Consider the following 26,808-nt stretch of genomic DNA (forward strand, 5'->3'; position numbering starts at 1 on the left):
TCACGCCCCCACCCTCAGCTCGGCTGGACGCAGATCTCTACGGCACGCCCCCTCCCTGAGGACATAGATCTTCACAGCAGGTCCCTCCCTCATCTCTCCTCCCTGAGGACATAGAGCAGTGCTCCCAATGAGCTCTATGTGTAAAGGGGGACATACTGCACGGGCTAAAGGGGACATACTGTACAGGCTAAAGGAGGACATACTGCATGGGCTAAAGAGCCCGTGCAGTATGTCCCCCTTTACACATAGAGCTCATTGGGAGCACTGCTCTACGTCCTCAGGGAGGGGAGATGAGGAAGGGGACCTGCCGTGGAGATTTACGTCCTCAGGGAGGGGGCGTGCCGTGGAGATCTGCGTCCAGCGAGCTCAGGGAGGGGGTGTGTACCTCCTTCCTCCCCTTGCCCCAGCTCTAGCTTCGGAAATGTTCGGAGAGCTGGGGAAGGAGCGGACGCATGGATCTACGGGGGCGCAAAAAACTACCTCACAGCGGCATGCCCCCAGAGCAAAATTTGTAACTCCTTCTCTTCTGAGACCTGTAGTGCGCCAGCAGAGTATTTTTCACCCCCATATGGGGTGTTTTCTAAATCGGAAGAAATTGGGCTTCAAATTTTGTGGGGTATTTTATGCTATTACCCTTTTTAAAATTGTAATTTTTTTATGAAAACAAGCATTTTCTGTAATTTTTTTTTTTTTTTTTTTTTTGCAAAAAAGTCATGAAACACCTGTGGGGTATTAAGGCTCACTTAATTCCTTGTTACGTTCCCCGAGGGGTCTAGTTTCCAAAATGGTATGCCATGTGTTTTTTTTTTGTTTTGTTTTTTTGCTGTTTTGGCACCCTAGGGGCTTCCTAAAGGTGACATGCCCACCAAAAACCATTTCAGAAAAATGTTCTCTCCAAAATCCCCTTGTCGCTCCTTCCCTTCTGAGCCCTCTACTGCGCCCGCCGAACACTTTACATAGATGTTACGCCTAGCGCTCCGGGTCCCCGCTCCTCCCCGGAGCGCTCACGGCGTCTTTCTCCCTGCAGCGCCCCGGTCAGTCCCGCTGACCGGGAGCGCTGCACTGTCTTGGCCGTTGGGGATGCGATTCGCACAGCGGGACGCGCCCGCTCGCGAGTCGCATCCCAGGTCACTTACCCGTCCCGGTCCCCTGCTGTCATGTGCTGGCGCGCGCGGCTCCGCTCTCTAGGGCGCGCGCGCGCCAGCTCTCTGAGACTTAAAGGGCCAGTGCACCAATGATTGGTGCCTGGCCCAATTAGCTTAATTGGCTCCCACCTGCTCCCTGCCTTTATCTGACCTCCTCCCATGCACTCCCTTGCCGGATCTTGTTGCCTTGTGCCAGTGAAAGCGTTTAGTGTGTCCAAAGCCTGTGTACCTGAACTTCTGCTACCCATCCTGACTACGAACCTTGCCGCCTGCCCCCGACCTTCTGCTACGTCTGACCTTGCCTCTGCCTAGTCCTTCTGTCCCACGCCTTCTCAGCAGTCAGCGAGGTAGAGCCGTTGCTAGTGGATACGACCTGGTTGCTACTGCCGCAGCAAGACCATCCCGCTTTGCGGCGGGCTCTGGTGAATACCAGTAGCCTCTTAGAACCGGTCCACTAGCACGGTCCACGCCAATCCCTCGCTGACACAGAGGATCCACTACCTGGAAGCCGAATCGTGACAGTAGATCCGGCCATGGATCCCGCTGAGGTGCCGCTGCCAAGTCTCGCTGATCTTCCCACGGTGGTCGCTCAGCAATCGCAGCAGATTGCCCAACAAGGACAGCAGCTGTCGCAGTTGACCGCCATGTTACAGCAACTTCTGCCTCTGCTACAGCAGCAACCATCTCCTCCGCCAGCTCCTGCACCTCCTCCGCAGCGAGTGGCCGCTCCTAACCTACGCTTGTCCCTGCCGGACAAATTTGATGGGGACTCTAAACTCTGCCGTGGATTTTTGTCTCAGTGTTCCCTGCATATGGAGATGTTGTCGGACTTGTTTCCTACAGAACGGTCTAAGGTGGCGTTCGTAGTAAGCCTTCTTTCAGGAAAGGCCTTGTCTTGGGCCACACCGCTCTGGGACCGCAATGATCCTGCCACAGCCACAGTCCAGTCCTTCTTCGCTGAAGTCCGAAGTGTCTTCGAGGAACCTGCCCGAGCCTCTTCTGCTGAGACTGCCTTGCTGAACCTGGTCCAGGGTAATTCTTCCGTTGGCGAGTACGCCATACAATTCCGTACTCTTGCTTCTGAACTATCCTGGAATAATGAGGCTCTCTGCGCGACCTTTAAAAAAGGCCTATCCAGTCGCATCAAGGATGTGCTGGCCGCACGAGAGATTCCTGCCAACCTCCAAGAACTCATCCATTTGGCTACCCGCATTGACATGCGTTTTTCTGAGCGACACCAAGAGCTCCGCCAGGAAAAAGACTTAGATCTCTGGGCACCTCTCCCACAGCATCCTTTGCAGTCTTCGCCTGGGCCTCCCGCCGAGGAGGCCATGCAAGTGGATCGGTCTCGCCTGACCCAGGAAGAGAGGAATCGCCGTAGAGAAGAAAATCTCTGTCTGTACTGTGCCAGTACTGAGCATTTCTTGGTGGATTGCCCTATCCGTCCTCCACGCCTGGGAAACGCACGCACGCACCCAGCTCACGTGGGTGTTGCATCTTTTGGTTCTAAGTCTTCTTCTCCACGTCTCACGGTGCCCGTGCGGATTTCTTCTACAGCCAACTCCTCCCTCTCAGCCGTGGCCTGCTTGGACTCTGGTGCCTCTGGAAATTTTATTTTGGAGTCGTTTGTTAATAAATTCAGCATCCCGGTGACCCGTCTCGTCAAGCCGCTCTACATTTCCGCGGTCAACGGAGCCAGATTGGACTGCACCGTGCGTTACCGCACAGAGCCCCTCCTCATGTCTATTGGACCCCACCTTGAGAGGATTGAGTTCTTCATTCTCCCCAACTGTACCTCTGAGGTCCTCCTCGGTCTGCCTTGGCTCCGGCTTCATTCCCCCACCATTGATTGGACCACCGGGGAGATCAGGAACTGGGACTCTGCCTGCCACAGGAAGTGCCTCTCCCCCCCTCCCAGTCCCGTCAGGCAAGCCTCTGTGCCTCCCCATGGCCCCCGTCCTGGTGTCACACTGCCCCGTGCCAGGCCTCGCCCTCTGCCCTCCCTCCCCATTCCCACTCCTGCTGTACTGCCTGCCGTTGAGGAAACCCTCCATTCTTTCCCGGTGTCCTCATCCCAGGGGAGGCAGTTACCGGACAAAGAGAAGGGGAGACCTAAGGGGGGGGGTACTGTTACGCCTAGCGCTCCGGGTCCCCGCTCCTCCCCGGAGCGCTCACGGCGTCTTTCTCCCTGCAGCGCCCCGGTCAGTCCCGCTGACCGGGAGCGCTGCACTGTCTTGGCCGTTGGGGATGCGATTCGCACAGCGGGACGCGCCCGCTCGCGAGTCGCATCCCAGGTCACTTACCCGTCCCGGTCCCCTGCTGTCATGTGCTGGCGCGCGCGGCTCCGCTCTCTAGGGCGCGCGCGCGCCAGCTCTCTGAGACTTAAAGGGCCAGTGCACCAATGATTGGTGCCTGGCCCAATTAGCTTAATTGGCTCCCACCTGCTCCCTGCCTTTATCTGACCTCCTCCCATGCACTCCCTTGCCGGATCTTGTTGCCTTGTGCCAGTGAAAGCGTTTAGTGTGTCCAAAGCCTGTGTACCTGAACTTCTGCTACCCATCCTGACTACGAACCTTGCCGCCTGCCCCCGACCTTCTGCTACGTCTGACCTTGCCTCTGCCTAGTCCTTCTGTCCCACGCCTTCTCAGCAGTCAGCGAGGTAGAGCCGTTGCTAGTGGATACGACCTGGTTGCTACTGCCGCAGCAAGACCATCCCGCTTTGCGGCGGGCTCTGGTGAATACCAGTAGCCTCTTAGAACCGGTCCACTAGCACGGTCCACGCCAATCCCTCGCTGACACAGAGGATCCACTACCTGGAAGCCGAATCGTGACAATAGACATATGAGGTATGTGCTTACTTGAGAGAAATTGGGCTACAAACACAAGTAAAAATTTTCTCCTTTTACCACATGCAAAAATTCAGAAATTGGGTCTACAAGAACATGCGAGTGTAAAAAATGAAGATGTTGAATTTTCTCCTTCACTTTGCTGCTATTCTTGTGAAACACCTAAAAGGTTAAAACACTTACTGAATGTCATTTTGAATACTTTGTGGGGTGTAGTTTTTATAATGGGGTATTTCTAATATGAAGACCCTTCAAATCAACTTCAAAACTGAACTGGTCACTGAAAAACAGTGAGTTTGAAAATTTTGTTAAACATTTGAAAATTGCTGCTGAACTTTGAAGCCCTCTGATGTCTTCCAAAAGTAAAAACATGTCAACTGTATGATGCCAACATAAAGTAGACATATTGTATATGTGATCCCAATTTTTTTTTATTTTGAATATCCATTTTCCTTACAAGCAGAGAGCTTCAAAGTTAGAAAAATGCTAAATTTTCATTTTTTTTTCATCAAATTTGGGGATTTTTCACCATGAAAGGATGCAAGTTACCATAAAATTTTACCACTAAGTTAAAGTAGAATATGTCATGAAAAAACAATCTCGGAATCTGAATGATAACTAAAAGCATTCCAGAGTTATTAATGTTTAAAGTGAAAGTGGTCAGATGTGCAAAAAACGCTCTGGTCCTGAGGTGTAAAATGGCCTGGTCCTTAAGGGGTTAAAGTCCCATACAAGTCTATGGGAAATATATGTTACTGCGTAACTTCCAAACGACTGGAGATATTTCGATAATACTTGGTCACATGTTACTTATATGTCCACTTAAAATATAGTATAGTTAATTTAACCCTTAACTACCCCAATTTGTGAGGGTCGGGGTTTTTGTTTAAAGTCCCATGCAAATCAATGGGAAATGTATGTTCCCACATAACTTCCGTACGGCTGGAGATATTTCAATACCTGGTACACATATTACAGGTTGGGATATGAGGACGGGATGGGAGGTCGAGTTAGGAGGTCAAGATAGGAGGATGGGATGGTCGGGATAGGAGGACGAGATAGGAGGACGGGATAGGACAACAATATATGAGGACTGCATATGAAGTCAAAAGCTTCCTCCTTTGTTTATTTTCCTCCCCAAAAAGGATTAGGAAGGAAAAACCGGGCAATGCCGGATATTCAGCATATATATATATATATATATATATATATACTAAGGATTCCTCCTTGGGGATTAGCTCCGGGATCGTCCTATCGTCCTGGACACTGCCACGGAACCAGTGGCGTTGCTAGGGTTGGTGTCACCCGGTGCGGTAGAAAATGGTGTCACCCCATACCTCCCCCCCCCAGCACGTTTTAAGCCTGTTGTGACAGACACCACTGTTGTAGCGCATTGTGAGAAATTCCAGTATAATAATCAGATATACCAGTTGCCACAGAATAGGAAAGTGTTAAAGAAGTTTTCACCATTTAAATATACAGCTCCCAGAATTACTTATAGGGGTACTCCACTGGAAAACATTTACTTTTATATCAAATGGTGCCAGAAATTTGAACAGATTTTTAAATTACTTCTATTTAAAATCTTGATCCTTACAGTACTTATCAGCTGCTGTATGCTCCACAGGAAGTTGTGTAGTTCTTTCCAGTCTGACCACAGTGCTCTCTGCTGACACCTCTGTCCATGTCAGGAACTGTCCAGAGCAGGATAGGTTTGCTATGGGGATTAGCTCCTACTATGGACAGTTCTTGACATGGACAGAGGTGTCAGCAGAGAGCACTGTGGTCAGACAGAAAATAAATTAAAAGAGAAAAGAACTTCCTGTGAATCACTTATACAGCAGCTAATAAGTACTTGAAGGATTAAGATTTTTAAATAGAAGTAATTTATAAATCTGTTTAACTTTGTAGCACCAATTGATAAAAAAAAATGTTTTCCAGTAGAGTACCCCTTTGAGCAGTGGTGAGGTTATGCTGGGAGTTGTAGTTTCACTCACCATAACTGTAGAACTTACAAGTGACTACAGCTCTGATAGGACATAGAGAGGAGAATGTACAATGATATCGGTGACTACAGGTGACGTCTTCTCTATAGTGAGGAGAATACACAATGATATCAGTGATTACAGGTGACGTCTTCTCTATAGTGAGGAGAATACACAATGATATCAGTGACTACAGGTGACGTCTTCTCTATAGTGAGGAGAATACACGATATCAGTGACTACAGGTGACGTCTTCTCTATAGTGAGGAGAATACACAATGATATCAGTGACTACAGGTGACGTCTTCTCTATAGTGAGGAGAATACACGATATCAGTGACTACAGGTGACGTCTTCTCTATAGTGAGGAGGATACACAATGATATCAGTGACTACAGGTGAAGTCTTCTCTATAGTGAGGAGGATACACAATGATATCAGTGATTACAGGTGACATCTTCTCTATAGTGAGGAGGATACACAATGATATCAGTGATTACAGGTGATGTCTTCTCTATAGTGAGGAGAATACACAATGATATCAGTGACTACAGGTGATGTATTCTCTATAGTGAGGAGGATACACAATGATATCAGTGACTACAGGTGACGTCTTCTCTATAGTGAGGAGAATACACAATGATATCAGTGATTACAGGTGACGTCTTCTCTATAGTGAGGAGGATACACAATGATATCAGTGACTACAGATGACGTCTTCTCTATAGTGAGGAGAATACACAATGATATCAATGATTACAGGTGACGTCTTCTCTATAGTGAGCAGAATGTACAATGATATCAGTGACTACAGGTGACGTCTTCTCTATAGTGAGGAGAATGTACAATGATATCAGTGACTACAGATGACGTCTTCTCTATAGTGAGGAGAATACACAATGATATCAGTGATTACAGGTGACGTCTTCTATATAGTGAGGAGAATACACAATGATATCAGTGACTACAGGTGACGTCTTCTCTATAGTGAGGAGAATACACAATGATATCAGTGATTACAGGTGACGTCTTCTCTATAGTGAGGAGGATACACAATGATATCAGTGACTACAGGTGAAGTCTTCTCTATAGTGAGGAGAATACACAATGATATCAGTGACTACAGGTGACGTCTTCTCTATAGTGAGGAAAATGTACAATGATATCAGTGACTACAGGTGACGTCTTCTCTATAGTGAGGAGAATACACAATGATATCAGTGATTACAGGTGACGTCTTCTCTATAGTCTTCCCTTATCTAATTCAGATAGTACATACCGCCTGGTCCAGCTAAAACTTCTGTCTGTAGAATGTGACGCCCAGACGTCTCCTCACTATGTCAGCGCATTCTCATCCTCTATATGAAAACAAGTATTATTATAAACCTGCCAGACACTGTATCCTCTAAATATAATACTACTATACACTATACTCTTTGATTATAAACCTTCCATACACCATACCCACTGAATATAATGCTACCACACACTGTACATTCTGAATATTATACCAACACATACTGTACACTCTGAATATAAATCTGCCACATACTGTACCCTCTGGATATACCGCCACACACTGTACCCTCTGAATATAAATCTGCCACATACTGTACCCCTGAATATAATACTGCCACACACTGTACCCTCTGAATTTAATACTACCACACACTGTAAATTCTGAATATAATACTACCACACACTGCACCCTCTGAATATAATGCTACCACACACTGTGCCCTCTGAATATAATACTACCACACACTGTGCCCTCTGAATATAATACTACCACACACTGTACATTCTGAATATAATACTACCACACACTGCACCCTCTGAATATAATACTACCACACACTGTGCCCTCTGAATATAATACTACCACACACTGTGCCCTCTGAATATAATACTACCACACATCTGTACATTCTGAATATAATACCATCACATACTGTACCCTCTGAATAAAAATCTACCACATACTGTACCCCTGAATATAATACTACCACACACTGTACATTCTGAATATAATACCATCACATACTGTACCCTCTGAATATAAATCTACCACATACTGTACCCCTGAATATAATACCGCCACACACTGTACCCCTGAATATAATACTACGACAAACTGCGCCCTCTGAATTTAACGTTGCCATACAGTGCACCCTCTGAATATAATACCACAACCGCAGTAACACCCCTCAACATCCGTTAGCTGATGCTATTACCAAGGGAGGGGGGTTTTGGTGGTGTTGCTAGTGGATGATGGGGGGTGCTACTACTGGGGGGGGGTTTGCTGGAGGATGATGAGGGTGCAACTGGCCATCCCCCCTGGCAGTATCACCCCCATCATCCATCGGCAGGATCATCCTCCTGGCAGGATCACCGCCATCATCCACCATCAGGATCTGCTGATGGAGGTGCTACTGCTGGGGGGGGGGGTGTTGCTGGTGGATGATGAGGGTGCTACTGCCAGGGGGAGCATTAGGTAGGCAGCAGTTCCCCCCCTTTAGGTAGGCAGCAGTTCCCCCACATTAGGTAGCATATTTTCCCCACATTAGGCAGCATAGATTCCCCACATTTGGTACGTGTTCCCCCACATTAGGTAGCAATTTCCCCACATTAGGTAGCACAGATTCCCCACATTAGGTTGCAGTTTCCCCACATTAGGTAGCATAGATTCCCCACATTTGGTAGCACAGATTCCCCACATTAGGTAGCAGTTACCCCACATTAGGCCGCAGGTTCCCTTGCAGGTTCCCCACAATGGGTCAAAGTCTCCCCACATTAGATTGATGTTTAACCCCCCCACCCCCACAAAAAAAAAACACATACAACACAGAGAGACACACACACAAACACACACACAGTCAGAGAGAAACACTCACAGACACACACACACAGAGTCACACACACACACACAGTTACAGTCACACACACACAGAGTCACACACACACACACAGTCACACACACACACACACACAGTCACACACACACACACAGTCACACACACACACAGAGTCACACACACACACAGAGTCACACACACACACAGAAAATAAGGCATTCCTGGCACACCAGAAGGCCTCCTACATAATTCCAATACAAGAAATGATTGTGGGCAGGGGTGTAGCGCTCCTGGGTCCTCCTGCAACACACACACACAGACACACAGTCACATACATACACACACACATACACAGAGTCACACACAGACAGTCACACACAGACAGAGATAGCGACAGACAGAGAGACAGACACACACACTCACCCATCCAGCGCAGCGATCCTTCTCTCCGGGCACCCTGCGAGTGACGTCACTGACGTCCCATGCGGTGGTGCTGACGGACTGGCGCACAGCGGCGATGAAGGGCGGGGGGAGGATGGGTGCTGACGGGCGCACAGCGCAGGTGAATGCTGTTGGCCGGCGCACAGCGCTGGTGAATGCGGGGGGGGGGGGGGGCGGTTGGACGGGCGCACAGCGCTGGTGAATGCCGGGGGGGGGGCAGGAGTGCTGTCGGGTGACCGGGGGTGTCTGTGGAGCTGGGGAGGGGGGGTGCTGCGGACCGTCTTGGTGTCACCCCACTAGGTTGGTGTCACCCGGTGCGGCCCGCACCCCCCGCACCCGGGTCGCAACGCCACTGCACGGAACACGTTTCCACTCAATAAACCCGCAGACAACAGTTATTCATGCACACCTGGCACCTTGCCAGCTTTATTTAGACAGGTTGCAGGTAAAATAAAACATAACTCAGGAACAAACCAAAGTCCTAGACCGTCTGGTCACTGACTACACATATCAGCATGCCCTGACTACTATCTGGTGAGCTACCCTCAGCCAACATAAAACATGTGCCCCTGCAACCTGTTACTCACAGTTCATACCACTTCTTCACTTCTTGGACCGCTCACAGTTCGCTGTGTTTCCTCAACAGGGTCCTTGTGTCTCCCCCTACAGCGATGTGCTGTTACCCAGGGAGAGCCCCAACTATTCTGTTTCTTTTCCTTTTAAACACACTTTCCTTCCTGATACCTCATTAATCAGGCCACAGGTGGAGCATTCTGCAGAGATAGCAAGGGAAATACACCCTTTCCTTGCCACACTGCCACAATATATATATATATATATATATATATATATATATGTGTGCTGTGTATAATGCTGTATATATATATATATATATATATATATATTAGTGTGCTGTGTATAACGCTGTGTATATATATATACATATATATTAGTGTGCTGTGTATAACTCTGTATATATATATATATATATATATATATATATATATTAGTGTGCTGTGTATAACGCAGGTTTCCTCGGGCTGCAAGGTGGGACGAACTGCACAGGCTGGTTTCTGCTTTTTCATGGGATGTTCATTAGCCCCATAAAGAGGAGATAGAAATGTACAGGGTTTGCACAGGCATGAACATCACTGTATGAACAATAAGTGTTCTTACAGCAACAAAGAAATGCTAGGGGTTCATACTGGGAAGCAAAAATTCATGTGGTTCATACAGGGAAGCAGAGATGCACGGGGTTCATACTGGGAAGCAAAAATTCATGTGGTTCATACAGGGAAGCAGAGATACACGGGGTTCATTCAGGGACATAGAAAGGCACGGGGTTGATACAGGGAAGCAGGGATGCACAGGGTTCATATAGGGATGTAGAAATGCACGGGGTTCGTACAGGGAAGTAGAGATGCACAGGGTTTGTACAGTGGTCTTCCTGTCAGCGTTCATTGCACAGCAGCTTCGAGAGAAATTCATGTCAGGAGGGACGTACAGGAGAAATAACACAGTAGCCTGTACATCTTCATTCTGGAGAAATTGAGGAGGAGAAAACAGATTTTGGCAGCGGATGCCACATTTGATTAAATCATTAACTTGTCATGGACCAAGGGCGTACCTGTACGCCCTCAGCGTTTCTGTTCACCACAGGTAACCGGGCGGTGAACTGAACGGGAGGCCTGCTGAAATCGTTCAGAGGGCATTCCGTGCCAATGCCTGGGGGGCTCTTGATCTGATCAATTCTGACCGGAGATTGGCAGAGATTCCAGGTCGTATGTGTCTCCAGTGACCCGGTAAATAGGGGTGTTCAAGGCTGTCCAAGACAGCTTCAATTACCCTGAAGTGATAGGAGTGAGGTGGCAGCGGTGCCACCCCACCCAGCTCTGCTATTTGTTGGTCAGAAGCGACCGACCAATAGCAGATCATGGAGGTGGCGGGAGGGTTAAAGTTCAGTTCCCCCGCTCTGACCACCATGGTAGTCCGGGCAGAGTGGGGGAACTGTGATGTGTGCAGCGGTGGAGGTCCTCCTCAAGCAGTGGCAGGTGGCGATCGTGCTGTTGACAGGAGCCAGGAGGTGAGTAGTTACCTAGCAACATCTGAAGGGCCACAGTTTGGAGATCACTGTGCAGTGGTCTCTAAATTGTGGCCATTAAGATCTTGCATAACTACAACTCCCAGCATGCATGAACAGCAAATGGCTTTCAGGGCATGCTGAGAATTGTATATGTGCTCTCCAGTTGTTGCATCTCCACAACTCCCAGCATGCCTTGCGGCTATCAGTTAATGCTAGGAGTTGTAGTTTTGCGACAGCTGGAGGCACACTGGTGGGTAAGCACTCAGTTTCTCACCAAGGTGCCTCCAGCTGTCGCAAAACTACAACTCTGCCCTGAAAGCCATTTGCTGTTCTTGCATGCTGGGAGTTGTAGTTATGCAAGATCTTAATGGCCACAATTTAGAGACCACTGCACAGTGATCTACAAACTATGGCCCTTCGGATGTTGCTAGGTAACTACTCGCCTCCTGGCTCCCGTCAACAGCATGATCGCCACCTGCCACTGCTTCAGGAGGACATGCTCACATCACAGTTCCCCCACTCTGCCTGGACTACCATGGGTGGACAGAGCGGGGGAACTGAACTTTAACCCTCACGCCACCTCCACGATCTGCTATTGGTCGGTCGCATCTGACCAACCAATAGCAGAGCTGGGTGGGGTGGCACCGCTGCCTTGAAGCTGTCTTGGGCAGACTTGAACACCACTATTTACCGGGTCACCAGAGACACATATGACCTGGAATCGCTGCCAATCTCCGGTCTGAATTGAACAGATCAAGAGCCCCCCAGGCATTGGCACGGAATGCCTTCTGAACGATTTCAGCAGGCCTCCCATTCAGTTCACCGCCCGGTTACCTGTGGTGAACAGAAACGCTGAGGGTGTACAGGTACGCCCTTGGTCCTAGACAAGTTAATGATTTAATCAAATGTGCCATCCGCTGCCAAAATCTGTTTACTCCTCCTCAATTTCTCCAGAATGAAGCTGGACAGGCTACTGTGTTATTTCTCCTGTACGTCCCACCTGACATGAATTTCTCTTGAAGCTGCTGTGCAATGAACACTGACAGGAAGACCACTGTACAAACCCTGTGCATCTCTACATCCCTGCATGAACCCCGTGCATCCCTGCTTCCCTGTATCAACCCCTTGCATTTCTACATCCCTGTATGAACCCCGTGCATCTCTACATCCCTGTATGAACCCCGTGCATCTCTACTTCCCTGTATGAACCCCGTGCATCTCTACTTCCCAGTATGAACCCCGTGAATCTCTGCTTCCCTGTATGAACCCCGTGCATCTCTACATCCCTGTATGAACCCCGTGCATCTCTACATCCCTGTATGAACCCCGTGCATCTCTACTTCCCTGTATGAACCCCGTGCATCTCTACTTCCCAGTATGAACCCCGTGCATCTCTGCTTCCCTGTATGAACCACATGAATTTTTGCTTCCCAGCATGAACCCCGTGCATTTCTACGATGCTGTAAGAACGCTTATTGTTCATACAGTGATGTTCATGCCTGTACAAACCCTGTACATTTCTAGGTCCTCTTTATGGGGCTAATGAACATCCCATGAAAAAGCAGAAACCAGCCCGTGCAGTTCGTCCCCCCTTGCAGCCCGAGGAAACCTGCGTTATACACAGCACACTAATATATATATATATATATATATATATATATATATATATATATATATACAGCGTTATGCACAGCACACTAATATATATATATATATATATATATATATATATATATATATATACACAATTATACACAGCACACTAATATATATATATACAGAGTTATACACAGCACACTAACATAACTCAGCCCTGGTTGGGATACACTGGCATACACACACAAAAGGGACTACAACTCCCAGTATGTGTCATTTAGGAGTCTTCAGTCTGTGGTATAACACCAGCATGCTGCCTCTATAGTCTACTGGGAGTTGTAGTTCACCACACCTCTATTGTATCTTAGTAGTTTCTTGGGGGTTGTAGTTCACTACACCTCTATTGTATCTTAGTAATCTACTAGGGGTTGTAGTTCACCAACACCTCTATTGTAACAGTAGTCTCCTGGGAGTTGTAGTTCATACACCAGTGTTTCAGAACCAGGGTGCCTACTGATGTTGCAAAACTACTACTCCCAGCATTCCCTGGTTGAGAAACACTGGCACACACACACACACACACATAACAGGGACTTCAACTCCCAGCATGTGTCATTCAACACCTCTACTGTATCTGAGTAGTATCCTGGGAGTTGTAGTTCACCAACACCTCTATTGTATCAGTAGTCTCCTGAGAGTTGTAGTTCATACACCAGTGTTTCCCAACCAGGGTGCCTACTGATGTTGCAAAACTACTACTCCCAGCATTCCCTGGTTGGGAAACACTGGCATACACACACATAGCAGGGACTACAACTCCCAGCATGTGTTATTCAACACCTCTACTGTATCTGAGTAGTCTATACATCCCCATCCCGTGTAATATGTCTCCTCACACACCCCTCACCCGCTCTGTGTTTTCCCCGTGCAAACTTAGGTCCTGTGTGTACAGAGCTGGGGGAGGGGAGGAGCTTTTCCCCCGTGAAAACATGAAACCTCCCTGTGGTAAATTAGGTCCCGTGTGTACAGAGAAGGGGGAGGGAGGAGCTGAGAGATTAAGGTTTGTAAAGAAGTGTGTCCAAATAGTGGAGCAGGACTGCACTGCACACACCCTCCCATCAACCAATCACAGTGTCTGTGCTGGCAGCCAATCACACAGTGTCTGTGGAGCTGCCGAAGCTCTGCTGACTCAGCACTTTCATTTTTATCTGACAGAGTTTAGGATGATAAAGGTTTTGCCTGACAGAGGATGGATGAGGAGGAGGGATGAGGAGGAGGGGTGAGGCGGGTTTTTGCTGAAGCCTGACAGAGATTAGTCCGAAGGATGACGTTTTGGATGAAGACTGATGGAGATTGGTCCTAGGGATGAGATGGGACGCCGTTTTGGATCAAGGATGAGGGATGTACAGCTGACGGCTGATGCTGTCCTAAAATGGACACCGTAGTATCTGACACTCCACAAACACAAACTCCCTACAGCTGTCACGCCCCCTCCTATAGGCTCGCATTGAGGGGGCGGAGTGAGACGGCACACAGGGCGGAGCCGTGACGTCACAATACTCCGGCCCCGTGATCGGCAGTCACCAGATCCGGAGCGAACATGCTCCGGGAGCTGATGGTAAGGGGGTGCTACGTGAAAGATAACAGGGGATCCCGCGATCAGGCATCTTATCCCCTATCCATTGGATAGGGGATAAGATATCTTAGCGCCAGAGTACCCCTTTAACTGTGCGTGCGTGTGTGCACACAGCTTAAAGTGGCGCTTGCTCGCCTGGGGATCCGGGACAAGTGAGGGAGCACCTCTCCGACCGGAGCCAGCCCCGTGTGCCTCTGAAAAGCACCCGCATGTGCAGACCCCTGGTGTAGGATGTAAACCAGGTATTTGCCGTACAGTACAGGTAGCGCTTTTGTCGAACGTACATCTTCTCCACGTAGACCACGCCCACCATCACTGCAACATGCAATTCAGCCTAATCATTACATGACACTAATAACACACTGTAACTAACCTCCTCCACAAGTAACCACCTTTACTACTGTGGTGACACACTGTAATAAACCCCCTCCTCATGTAATTAACTTATTCCTGGGATGACACACTGTAACAAAACCCCAACTTCATGTGATCACCTTACGTCTGGGGTGACAATCTGTAACAACCCCCCTTCCCCATGTAATCACCCTACTACTGCTCTGCTCTGTATTTGCTACATGGTAGAGGCGTACGACCTGTGATAAGATCAGGAGTGCAGGCAAAATAAATTGTGTGGAGGTCACATGTTGGGAAAGAAATCATCATGTGATGAATGTTGTAACATGGGTGCTACATGAAATCTATACAATTTCAAAATCAATAAAGAAATCACAGTGGAACTTTGTCTTCATATTTTTATTCATTCTGACATCTTGCTGTATCGGTTGCGGACACCAGTGTGTCCAGACTAAGTGCCCGATGCAGCAAGTTGTTGGAACACTGCACAATGTTATCAATAAAAATATGAAGACAAAGTTCTGGCCAGTTCCACTGTGATTTTTTTTATTGATTTTTTGGATATACTGTTGGACTGCATGATCAATATAGAAAGGCACCATCAATACAAAAACTTTGTAGCAGGACCATTCGAAAAAGAGCTATGAGAATGTAGAACGAAAGGCAAGAAGTGCCGGTCTGCTGTTCCTAGTATCAGGTGGAATCTTTAAAATTACTATTTGTCTACACTAGACATAAATAATGGAAAAAAAAGTCATTCTAGCACCACCCACACATACACTTATTGGGGTATTCCAGCCATAGACATCTTATCCTCCATCCATTCTCCCTAATGTTGCACCACTTGCTTCTCCTTTTGAAAGGCGCTGCCATGCCTGTTCCAAGATCTGCACTGATATCTATGAGAAAGACAACGTAGCTGCTGTCTAAGGGTGGGTTCACACTACGTTTTCTCCCATACGGGAGCGCATACGGCAGGGGGGAGCTAAAACCTCGCGCTCCCGTATGCCTTCGTATGCGCTCCCGTATGTCATTCATTTCAATGAGCCGGCCGGAGTGAAACGTTCGGTCGGCTCATTTTTGCGCCGTATGATCTTTTACAACCGGACCTAAAACTGTGGTCAACCACGGTTTAAGGTCCGGTTGTAAAAGCGCATACGGCGCAAAAATGAGCCGACCGGACCGAACGTTTCACTCCGGCCGGCTCATTGAAATGAATGACATATGGGAGCGCATACGAAGGCATACGGGAGCGCGAGGTTTTAGCTCCCCCCCTGCCGTATGCGCTCCCGTATGGGAGAAAACGTAGTGTGAACCCACCCTAACCCTGGACAGTGCATTTAAAGGATGGAACGTGCCTGTAAACTATCTACTGCCTGTGTCTTGATGGCTGATAGATGCATAGAATAGGAAGCCTCCTTGTGTGCCCCCTTGGATGTTCCCCATCAGAATAATGTCCAACTATATATTAAGTTTAATGATAATAGAGATAAATCTGACCTTTCTTTTATTCTCCTGAGACAATAATAAATTGGGTTCAGATTATACACAGATATAGCAGAGCTGACATTTACAATAAACTATTTACTCTGTGTATTGTGATAACTGGACTGGATTACCTACAGGTCTTAATGTTTAATTTATGGCTAAAAGACGTGGACCCTCATGGGTTCTACTGAACAGAAATCTTTCATCTCAGATTGGTTCTGTAAATCTGCAGGAGGTCTGAACCTTGTGGCTGTAATAGTAAAATGTGTCCATAATATATCCATGTAAATGAAGTCTTACTCTGCGTATAATCTACACAATTTGCTTTTCCTTAGAGGTTCGATCTATGACCTGGAGGTCTCGACATGTTGAGTTCTCTCTTCTCCTCTAGGTCTGTCTGCCCATCTGTAGGTCACACAGTCATGTGCACATAAGAAGCTCTGGGTGTTATTTGCATCTTTCCTAATTTACATACATTTCTTAGGTGAGATCCCTAGAGACATCTCAGGATATAAACAATGTTTCCTGAGACCAAATGATCAGTGACGTCGTCCAGAAGAATAAAGATGGTTTCCCTGAGATCTCTGCTCTGTGTCCTGTATATGTACATACAAGGTACAGTGATATTTCTTATACATAGAATGAGGTTACATTATTATCTGTATATAACCAGCGCTGACCAGTTATATGTAGGAAGAAGATGTGAATGTTCTGGTTCTTTTCCTCAGGATCCTGTGGAGAGATTGTGATCACTCAGACTCCAGGATACATATCAGTGTCACCCGGAGAAGATGTCACCATGTCTTGTACAGTCAGTCAAAGTATCTACAACACCCACTGGAAAGTTGACGTCTTAGGCTGGTACCAACAAAAACCAGGACAACCCCCTAGGTGTCTTATCTATGATGCTACTAAAAGATCAGGTGGGATCCCAGAGAGATTCAGTGGATCCGGATCTGGAACATCTTTCACTCTTACAATCAGAGGAGTGACAGAAGATGATATAGCAGATTATTACTGTAACCAGTGGTTTAGCTTCCCTTTCACACAGTGATACAGAGCCGTACAAAAACCTCCTTCCCCATTCTCTGCCTCTTATATACGTGTATCTGTAGTTATAGAGCTGTGCACACTGCATAGGGGGAATGGTTCTCAGTTGATATAAGGAGTGAGGGTGACCTTAGGGCCAAAGATCCTTTATTATACAGTACGTTATATATTATTGTAGTCCCTCGTTGGTGGGAAGTAGTTTGCGCTAACAAGACTGTCAGATGAAGTAGAAAAGTTTTAAGCATATATATACAGCATCTCTGAATCCACCCCTCACATTATATTTACAGTATCTCTGAATCCACCCCACACATCATATACAGTATATCCCTTAAGTGACTCCACTCCTCACATTATATATACAGTATCTCCCATAAGTGAGTCCACCCCTCACATTATATATACAGTATCTCCCATAAGTGACTCCACCCCTCACATTATATACAGTATATACCATAAGTGACTCCACCCCTCAAATTATATATATACAGTATCTCTCATAAGTGACTCCTCCCCTCACATTATATACAGTATCTCCTATAAGTGAGTCCACACCTCGCATTATATATACAGTATCTCCTATAAGTGAGTCCACCCCTCACATTATATACAGTATCTCCCATAAGTGAGTTCACCCCTCACATTATATACAGTATCTCCCATAAGTGAGTCCACCCCTCACATTATATACAGTATATCCCATAAGTGAGTCCACCCCTCACATTATATTTACAGTATTTCCCATAAGTGAGTCCACCCCTCACATTATATACAGTATCTCCCATAAGTGAGTCCACCCCTCACATTATATATACAGTATCTCCCATAAGTGAGTCCACCCCTCACATTATATATACAGTATCTCCCATAAGTGAGTCCACCCCTCACATTATATATACAGTATCTCCCATAAGTGAGTCCACCCTTCACATTATATACAGTATATCCCATAAGTGACTCCACCCCTCACATTATATACAGTATCTCCCATAAGTGAGTCCACCCCTCACATTATATACAGTATCTCCCATAAGTGAGTCCACCCCTCACATTATATATACAGTATCTCCCAAAAGTGAGTCCACCCCTCACATTATATATACAGTATCTCCCATAAGTGACTCCACCCCTCACATTATATACAGTATATCCCATAAGTGACTCCACCCCTCAAATTATATATACAGTATCTCTCATAAGTGACTCCTCCCCTCACATTATATACAGTATCTCCTATAAGTGAGTCCACACCTCGCATTATATATACAGTATCTCCTATAAGTGAGTCCACCCCTCACATTATATACAGTATCTCCCATAAGTGAGTTCACCCCTCACATTATATACAGTATCTCCCATAAGTGAGTCCACCCCTCACATTATATACAGTATATCCCATAAGTGAGTCCACCCCTCACATTATATTTACAGTATTTCCCATAAGTGAGTCCACCCCTCACATTATATACAGTATCTCCCATAAGTGAGTCCACCCCTCACATTATATATACAGTATCTCCCATAAGTGAGTCCACCCTTCACATTATATACAGTATATCCCATAAGTGACTCCACCCCTCACATTATATACAGTATCTCCCATAAGTGAGTCCACCCCTCACATTATATACAGTATCTCCCATAAGTGAGTCCACCCCTCACATTATATATACAGTATCTCCCAAAAGTGAGTCCACCCCTCACATTATATGTACAGTATCTCCCATAAGTGAGTCCATCCCTCATATTATATATACAGTATCTCCCATAAGTGAGTCCACCCCTCATATTATATATACAGTATCTCCCATAAGAGAGTCCACCCCTCACATTATATATACAGTATATCCCATAAGTGAGTCCACCCCTCACATTATATACAGTATCTCCCATAAGTGAGTCCACCCCTCACATTATATATACAGTATATCCCATAAGTGAGTCCACCCCTCACATTATATATACAGTATATCCCATAAGTGAGTCCACCCCTCACATTATATATACAGTATCTCCCATAAGTGAGTCCACCCATCACATTATATATATAGTATCTCCCATAAGTGACTCCACCCCTCACATTATATACAGTATCTCCCATAAGTGAGTCCACCCTCACATGATATACAGTATCTCCCATAAGTGAGTCCACCCCTCACATTATATATACAGTATCTCACATAAGTGAGTCCACTCCTCACATTATATATAGTGTATCCCATAAGTGAGTCCACCCCTCACATTATATACAGTATATCCTATAAGTGAGTCCACCCTCACATTATATACAGTATCTCCTATAAGTGAGTCCACCCCTCACATTATATATACAGTATCTCCCATAAGTGAGTCCACCCCTCACATTATATACAGTATATCCCATAAGTGAGTCCACCCCTCACATTATATACAGTATCTCCCATAAGTGAGTCCACCCCTCACATTATATACAGTATATCCCATAAGTGAGTCCACCCCTCACATTATATTTACAGTATTTCCCATAAGTGAGTCCACCCCTCACATTATATACAGTATCTCCCATAAGTGAGTCCACCCCTCACATTATATATACAGTATCTCCCATAAGTGAGTCCACCCTTCACATTATATACAGTATATCCCATAAGTGACTCCACCCCTCACATTATATACAGTATCTCCCATAAGTGAGTCCACCCCTCACATTATATACAGTATCTCCCATAAGTGAGTCCACCCCTCACATTATATATACAGTATCTCCCAAAAGTGAGTCCACCCCTCAAATTATATGTACAGTATCTCCCATAAGTGAGTCCATCCCTCATATTATATATACAGTTTCTCCCATAAGTGAGTCCACCCCTCATATTATATATACAGTATCTCCCATAAGAGAGTCCACCCCTCACATTATATACAGTATATCCCATAAGTGAGTCCACCCCTCACATTATATACAGTATCTCCCATAAGTGAGTCCACCCCTCACATTATATATACAGTATATCCCATAAGTGAGTCCACCCCTCACATTATATATACAGTATATCCCATAAGTGAGTCCACCCCTCACATTATATATACAGTATCTCCCATAAGTGAGTCCACCCATCACATTATATATATAGTATCTCCCATAAGTGACTCCACCCCTCACATTATATACAGTATCTCCCATAAGTGAGTCCACCCTCACATGATATACAGTATCTCCCATAAGTGAGTCCACCCCTCACATTATATATACAGTATCTCACATAAGTGAGTCCACTCCTCACATTATATATAGTGTATCCCATAAGTGAGTCCACCCCTCACATTATATACAGTATCTCCTATAAGTGAGTCCACCCTCACATTATATACAGTATCTCCTATAAGTGAGTCCACCCCTCACATTATATATACAGTATCTCCCATAAGTGAGTCCACCCTCACATTATATACAGTATCTCCTATAAGTGAGTCCACCCCTCACATTATATATACAGTATCTCCCATAAGTGAGTCCACCCTCACATTATATACAGTATCTCCCATAAGTGAGTCCACCCCTCACATTATATACAGTATTTCCCATAAGTGAGTCCACTCCTCACATTATATACAGTATCTCCCATAAGTGACTCCACCCCTCACATTATATACAGTATCTCCCATAAGTGAGTCCACCCCTCACATTATATATACAGTATCTCCCATAAGTGAGTCCACCCCTCACATTATATATACAGTATCTCACATAAGTGAGTCCACCCCTCACATTATATACAGTATCTCCCATAAGTGAGTCCACCCCTCACATCATATTATATATACAGTATCTCCCATAAGTGAGTCCACCCCTCACATTATATATACAGTATCTCCCATAAGTGAGTCAACTTCTCACATTATATACAGTGTATCCCATAAGTGAGTCCACCCCTCACATTATATACAGTATCTCCCATAAGTGAGTCCACCCCTCACATTATATATAATATCTCCCATAAGTGAGTCCACCCCTCACATTATATACAGTATCTCCCATAAGTGAGTTCCACGTCTCACATTATATCTACAGTATCTCCCATAAGTGAGTCCACCCCTCACATTATATACAGTATCTCCTATAAGTGAGTCCACCCCTTACATTATATACAGTATCTCCCATAACTGAGTCTACCCCTCACATTATATACAGTATCTCCCGTAAGTGAGTCCACCCCTCACATTATATACAGTATCTCCCATAAGTGAGTCCACTCCTCACATTATATACAGTATCTCCCATAAGTGAGTCCACCCCTCACATTATATATACAGTATCTCCCATAAGTGAGTCCACCCCTCACATTATATATACAGTATCTCACATAAGTGAGTCCACCCCTCACATTATATATACAGTATCTCCCATAAGTGAGTCCACCCCTCACATTATATATACAGTATCTCACATAAGTGAGTCCACCCCTCACATTATATACAGTATCTCCCATAAGTGAGTCCACCCCTCACATCATATTATATATACAGTATCTCCCATAAGTGAGTCCACCCTTCACATTATATATACAGTATCTCCCATAAGTGAGTCAACTTCTCACATTATATACAGTGTATCCCATAAGTGAGTCCACCCCTCACATTATATACAGTATCTCCCATAAGTGAGTCCACCCCTCACATTATATATAATATCTCCCATAAGTGAGTCCACCCCTCATATTATATACAGTATCTCCCATAAGTGAGTTCCACGTCTCACATTATATCTACAGTATCTCCCATAAGTGAGTCCACCCCTCACATTATATACAGTATCTCCTATAAGTGAGTCCACCCCTCACATTATATACAGTATCTCCCATAACTGAGTCTACCCCTCACATTATATACAGTATCTCCCGTAAGTGAGTCCACCCCTCACATTACAGTGGTCCCTCAACATAAGATGGTAATTCGTTCCAAACGACCCATCGTTTGTTGAATGAATGGTATGTTGAGGGATTCGTGCAATGTAAAAAGTGCATTTAATACTCACCTGTCCCCGCCGCTCCGGACCGCTTCCTCACCGATCCCGATGCTGTCCCAGGGGCTCCCGATGCTGTCCCGCTGCTCCGGCGTCTTCTTCGGGATCCTCCGGCTTCTTCCGCATCTTCTCCGGTGTCCGGGCCTCGCTTTCTGGAGACTTTATTACGTTGCTGTCTCGGGATGGCGTGCGCAGCGACGTAATAACGACGCCGGAAAGCGAGGCCCGGACCCCGGAGAAGATGCAGAAAACACCGGAGGATCGCGAAGTGGACCCGGAGCAGCGGGGATAGGTAAGTTAACCTGTCCGTGATGCTTAAACTGCTATCCGACAGCAGCTTAAGCATTTTGCGCTGTCGGATAGCAGTTAATGCGATGGCCCCGACATATAAAAGAATCGTATGTCGATACTGACATCGACATGCGATGGCGTCTGAGAGGCCATCGTATGTCGATTTGATCATATGTCGGGGTCATCGCATGTCGGGGGGTTACTGTATATACAGTATCTCATATAAGTGAGTCCACCCATCACATTATATACAGTATCTCCCATAAGTGACTCCACCCTCACATTATTTACAGTATCTCCGATAAATGAGTCCACTCCTCACATTATACATACAGTATCTCCCATAAGTGTGTCCACCCCTACCATTATATACAGTATCTACGATAAGTGAGTCCACCCCTAACATTATATGCAGTATCTCCCATAATTGAGTAGTGTTGAGCGGCATAGGCCATATTCGAATTCGCGAATATTCGCGAATATATGGACGAATATTCGTCATATATTCGCGAATATTCGCATATTCGTTATATTCTCGTTTTATTTTCGCATATGCGAACATTCGCGTATGCGAAAATTAACATATGTGAATATTACCACATAAAAAATCAACATACGCGAAAATTCGCATATGCGCAAAAAAAGCATATGCTAATTTTCGCATATGCGAATTTTCGCGCCCAGTCTCACACAGTAGTATTACAGCCTTCTTTACACCACACAAGCTGGAAGCAGAGAGGGGTGATCACTGTGATGTGTACTGTGAAGAAATAATAATAAAAAAAAAACGAATATTCGTAATTACGAATATATAGCGCTATATTCACGAAATTCGCGAATTCGCGAATATGCGATATTCGCGAATAATATTCGAATTGCGAATATTCGCGAGCAACACTATAAGTGAGTCTACCCCTCACATTATATATACAGTATCTCCCATAAGTGAGTCCACCCCTCACATTATATGTACAGTATCTCCCATAAGTGTGTCCACCCCTCACATTATATACAGTGAGGTGTCCTGGTACCGTATTGCATCCAGTACCCAGTGTAGAGGTCCCCAAAGTCAGAGTAACTACGTTCAGGTAGGGTTCCTCAGGTGGGACAGCCCCTAGTCGCCTCTCCTTAAGTTTAACTTGTATATTAATAAATGTATATATTAGTAATTCTATCTATAATATATAGGAATGTATAGTACTTATCTTGTTCAGCGTCGCAGGGCCTTTCAGTCATGTGACCAAGCTAGTAACCTCTATGGTATGTTGCAGGACCATAGGAGGTCCTTGGATCACGTGTTACCCAGCATTCTCTGTAATGGTGATTGACATCCATATGGACCAATTAGCTTTAGTCCAGCCTCTGCCCATATAAGGGAGCTGCATCCAATTATCGCTCTCTTGGGTTGCTGCTCTCGTGGATACCGGTCTAACAGGACGGTGTGATATGCAACTTTCGACGACACGCCAGGCCTCAAAACCTGCGGCCTCAGCAGAACCAAAAATCGTGAGTCTTATACTAATTCCTGCTAATACTAGCCTGACTACTGGACCTCAACTAATTCCCCTAAATCCAGTGGAGCAGCGCAATAGTCTAGAGGCTCTTAAATCTAAAGTCCCAACCATTGTCAATCTCCAAAAGGAAGCAGTATTGATAAGAGACTGTTATGTTGATGAAGTGTACAGAAAATCTTGAGTAAAGTAAACGTTGTTTACAGAAGCTTTCCGGTTGTGGACAATCCATTATTACTCACTACTTAACCCCTTAATGACGCAGGACGTATATTTACGTCCTGCGCCGGCTCCCGTGATATGAAGCGGGATCGCGCCGCGATCCTGCATCATATCGCTGCGGTCCCGGCGCTCATCAACGGCCGGGACCTGCGGCTAATACCACACATCGCCGATCGCGGCGATGTGCGGTATTAACTCTTTAGAAGCGGCGGTCAAAGCTGACCGCCGCTTCTAAAGTGAAACTGAAAATATCCCGGCTGCTCAGTCGGGCTGTTCGGGACCGCCGCGGTGAAATCGCGGCGTCCTGAATAGCTGATCGGACACTGGGAGGGCCCTTACCTGCCTCCTCGGTGTCCGATCGACGAATGACTGCTCCGTGCCTGAGATCCAGGCAGGAGCAGTCAAGCGCCGATAATGCTGATCACAGGCGTGTTAATGCACGCCAGTGATCAGCATAGGAGATCAGTATGTGCAGTGTTATAGGTCCCTATGGGACCTATAACACTGCAAAAAAAATGTAAAAAAGAAGTGTTAATAAAGGTCATTTAACCCCTTCCCTAATAAAAGTTTGAATCACCCCCCTTTTCCCATAAAAAAAATTAAACAGTGTAAAAAAATAAATAAATAAACATATGTGGTATCGCCGCGTGCGTAAATGTCCGAACTATAAAAATATATCATTAATTAAGCCGTACGGTCAATGGCGTACGCGCAAAAAAATTCCAAAGTCCAAAAAAGCGTATTTTGGTCACTTTTTATACCATTAAAAAAATGAATAAAAAGTGATCAAAAAGTCCAATCAAAACAAAAATCATACCGATAAAAACTTCAGATCACGGCGCAAAAAATGAGTCCTCATATTGCCCTGTACGTGGAAAAATAAAAAAGTTATAGATGTCAGAAGATGACATTTTTAAACGTATAAAATTTCCTGCATGTAGTTATGATTTTTTCCAGAGGTGCGACAAAATCAAACCTATATAAGTAGGGTATCATTTTAACCGTATGGACCTACAGAATAATGATAAGGTGTAATTTTTACCGAATTATGCACTGAGTAGAAACGGAAGCCCCCAAAAGTTACAAAATGGCGTTTTTTTTTCGATTTTGTCGCACAATGATTTTTTTTTCTGTTTTGCCGTGCATTTTTGGGTAAAATGACTAATGTCACTGCAAAGTAGAATTGGCGACGCAAAAAATAAGCCATAATATGGATTTTTAGGTGGAAAATTGAAAGGGTTATGATTTTTAAAAGGTAAGGAGGAAAAAACGAAAGTGCAAAAACGGAAAAACCCTGAGTCCTTAAGGGGTTAAACTCAGTATCATCTACCTCCCTATCGTTCCTGGGAAGGGCGGTGGTAGGAAAAGCTTTATTGAGGAGCCCTCACCCTGGCATCACGAATAGCAAGGATTAACAAGCACCCTTTATTACCTGCACAGCTACACTCCCCATACCCTACACCCCCCCAAGCTACCACATAGCTTTTTGGCGTCTTACAAACAGGATACGGGTGTGTGCCTCCTGCTGTTGCCACCAAGTTAAGTGTACTCCCCCCTAGGTGAAAGACTGTATTAATGTATTGTGAATTGCCTGCTAAAGTACGGGACATTACTGTTGGTATGGTGTGCAGAAAGTGCGCAAGAAAAGTAAGGGGGAGGCGAAAAATACTGTGGAGCTGCAATTCGCTGCGCAAGGGGTTAAGGGCATAGCTAGTCCTTCCCACACGCGTGATCCTGAAACTCAGCCCACCGAAGCCTCCGGAGCCGCGGCGGCCATTTTGGCAGAGTCCGGCACAGGAAATTTGCAGACAGACCTAGCGGGTGCGGAAATGAAACGTAGAGTTGGGCTGAAGACTAAAAAGGTTAAAGAATCGGCCCAGTGTAAAGTTCTGAAGCACCAGATCGCTAAACTAAAATCCTGGTTGCACGATATCCAACTCCCGATCATCGCACTCAAGTTGCAGGTCAGCCCACTCAATTTCCAGATCAACGCTCTCAAGTTCGAGATCTACGCACTCAAGTTCCAGATCAGAGAACAGCTATGTATCTTAAAGGGACCAACGTTCTCGAGCTTCATTTAAAGGGACAATTCCGTTTGCCAAGATGTCGGATCCCACAGTGGCAGTACCACTTCCAGGACCTGCTCCACCGCCAGACCCTGCTCCGGATCCTGTCCCAGAGTCAACTGCACCCCCTTGTCAGCAAGATGGTGATGCTCCAGTGGTTTCCTTAGGGGAACCAGCACAGCTAGGAGGGCAGGCCCAACCGGATACATCCCCAGCAGCTGCTCTAACCTCCAGGGC

Source organism: Hyla sarda, chromosome 1 (assembly GCF_029499605.1).
Source record: "Hyla sarda isolate aHylSar1 chromosome 1, aHylSar1.hap1, whole genome shotgun sequence".
Taxonomy (NCBI): Eukaryota; Metazoa; Chordata; class Amphibia; order Anura; family Hylidae; genus Hyla; species Hyla sarda.